This window comes from Rhagoletis pomonella, unplaced genomic scaffold (genome assembly GCF_013731165.1).
Source record: "Rhagoletis pomonella isolate Grant_MI unplaced genomic scaffold, Rhpom_1.0 Rhpom_scaffold_00004, whole genome shotgun sequence".
NCBI classification, from domain to species: domain Eukaryota; kingdom Metazoa; phylum Arthropoda; class Insecta; order Diptera; family Tephritidae; genus Rhagoletis; species Rhagoletis pomonella.
Genome location: NW_023458558.1, coordinates 77,770,289 through 77,773,589, shown reverse-complemented (window position 1 = coordinate 77,773,589; position 3,301 = coordinate 77,770,289).

Genomic DNA, 3,301 nt, shown 5'->3' with positions numbered 1-3,301 from the left:
TAGCTGCGATTATTTTTTAGATTTACAGATTTGGTGTCTTCAAACTAGTGTTCGTCCGATACCACCATGTACTTGATGCCCGTACTCATTAAAAGTATCGAAGAGAATACTCGATTCTACTTGTACTCGAAAGTACTCAAACAAGAAATTTTAATTCAATGCGCATTTACAATATAACGACATACAGTGGAGAAAGGCTTATGAAGAGCTGAAAATGCCGTTTCATATCCTTCTATTTTGAAATGGGGTTACTTGGAAGTGCTGAAATAGGAGATTTTAAGTGATGATAAAGCTCATTGTTTACTTGTGTTTGATTCTTCGATTTCAAAACAATCTCTAGACGACGCCTCTGCAAATCATACGCTGCCTCCAGATCCTACTCTATTTCCATACGATTTTTGTTGTCCACTCTCGTTAGTTTTAACCCTAGCGAAATTTAGTGGTTCACATCTTGAATCGGTTTTTTCAAAAACTACAACACAGATCTATTTTCAGTTGATTCTCCCAAATTTAGCAAACAAGTAAACACAGTGTATACAGTAATAAACCTTTTTGAGTACTCCTCGGGGATAAAATCTGATCAGGGTTGATAATGAGAAGGATCATGAATTTTGTTGATTCAGAGTTGTATACAAAATTATTCTGGTATGAAAGGGAGCAACAACCGTACTATGGCAGAGTGGCACAAGTCATGACTGTGTAATAGTGCCCGAAACTATTGCAGAAGTATAAAAACATTGCAAATTTTTGTCTATTATTATAGATACTAGTATATATTATCATAGTTCAGTGTATAATTTGTTATATTACACCGCACATGATAATGAACTGTTAAATGCTGAAAACGCTTGTAACTTGTATATCACTCAAACTTGGGTATGCTTAATGGACTGTCGGGGCGGATGTGCTGGCAGGCATTGGGATCTGTATAGCTATACAAACCTTGTTTTTTTTTTTGAAATAGACTTAAATATATTCGGAAATTTAGAATTTGGCTTGATAAATTCACAAAATTTACGGTTTTCATAAAAAATTTAATTTCACAATGGACTTTTTTTGTTTTAAACTTACATTTAAGAAAACTCCATTGAATGCTATAATTACGATTTGAGTTTTCCAGTTTATATAACACAAGTGTTATTTATGTACTTAACTATTGATATTATTCTTCATTACGCATGAATATCAGCATACATTAAATATGAACATTATACTTAACCTACATTTTGTTCATAAATAACACATAATTATGTATATTTTATCCCCGAAATGTACTTTTTCTAATAGTGAGGCGAAATTCCCCACAGTAAGTGTTGCCGTGCGCGCAAAACGGACACGCTGCACACAACCCAAAAGTACTCCTCGGGGACCATATGGTGAAAAACTGCGAAAAGGTTTATTCCTGTATATATTGTGCAAGTAAATACTTGCAGTTTGTACTCGATACCCATGAAGTACTTGTACACGCGTATCGAAGTACAAAAAATACCCGGTACTTGGTAGAGGTACTCGAGTATATACTTCTAAGTACTAGTATCGGAACATCACTACTTCAAACTAAATAAAATTATAGTTTAACAAGTAAGAAAGGCTAAGTTCGGGCGGAGCCGAACATTAAATACCCGGCGCAAGTATTAAATATATGTTTTTTCACCCTTCCAAAACCTTCCGCTAGATGGTAAGCCGAGTTGTAACAATTTTGAGTAAATTAGCGTCCTTCAATTTCGAAATATTGAAGTTTCAAGCAATTCTTAAATTTACCGTTATATGAGAATCGGCCGTTATATTAGTCCGATTTCAATAATTTTCAACGTTTTGCTTACACGTGGCAAGTACAATAACCATACCGAGTTTGGTACAAATTGGTAGAACGGTTATCGGTATACTTATATGTGATCATAAGTGGGCGGTGCCACTCCCATTTTCCAAAATTTTACCATAAACGCATTTCTTGGTAAAGAATTGTTGCAACCATCAATTTTGAAAAAATGAGCTTCAATATTTAATGATTTATCGAAGATTTTGTATTTCTCTAAATTACCGTTATATGGGATGTGGGCGTGGTTATTGTCCGATTTTAAAAAGTTTCGGCGGTTTTTTATGCTGTACCAAGGCCAACAACTGTGCCAAGTTTGGAAGAAATTGGTGTAGCGGTTACCAAGATATACACATGTAACCATAAGTGGGCGTGGCTACGCCCATTTTCCAAGAATTTATAATATTCTTATTTTTCGTCTAAAACTTATTATAAATATCAATTTTGAGTGAATAATCTCCAGTAGTTACTAAAATATTGCAGTTTTCATATTTCTGAAAATTACCGTTATATGGGAAATAGGCGTGGTTATTGAGCGATTTTAAAAATTTTCGGCCATTTGGTATGTTATGCGAAGGCCAACAACTGTGCCAAGTTTGGAAGAAATTGGGGCAGCGGTTACCAAGATATACACATGTAACCATAAGTGGGCGTGGCTACGCCCATTTTCCAAAAATTTATAATATTCTTATTTTTCGTCTAAAAATTATTGTAAATATCAATTTTGAGTGAATTATCTTCAGTAGTTACTAAAATATCGCAGTTTTCGTATTTCTGGAAATTACCGTTATATGGGAAGTGGGCGTGGTTAAAGTCCGATTTCGCCCATTTTCAATACCAACCTACCTTGGATTAAGGGAAACCTACATACCAAATTTCGTTGAGATATCTCAATTTTTGCTCGAGTTATCGTGTACACGGACAGACGGAAAGACGGACAGACGGACAGACGGACAGACGGACAGACGGACGGACAGACAGACATGGCTTAATCGATTTCTTTTTTCATCCTGATCATTTATGTATACATTTGTCTATATCTATCTCGATTCGTTTTGGCTGTTACAAACAACCGTTATGTGAACAAAATTAATATACCCTTGTGCACAAGTGCGCTCGGGTATAAAAAAATTGGTGCTTTTAGCCTGGTAAAACGCTTTTTGAAGTGAAACTTCTTAGGCGGCGGTATGGCAAAAATGGAGAGTGAAATTTTTAAAACTGAAAACGTTACATGAGTGAGAAGGATGATATAGGTAGTATAGGGAAGGGGAAAAAAGAAATAAAGCGACGCATGACGGGTACGAGTACCTACATATGTATATATGTATGTATGTACGAACTCATTGCGCATTTCAGCTCTGCCGCTACCAAGCAATATATATATAAATGATGCAAGCATGCTTCGCGTAACTACATCCATTCGTACATATGTACATAAGTTTGTATGTATGGATATATTTATGATGAAGCAAACGGGCTTCGTTG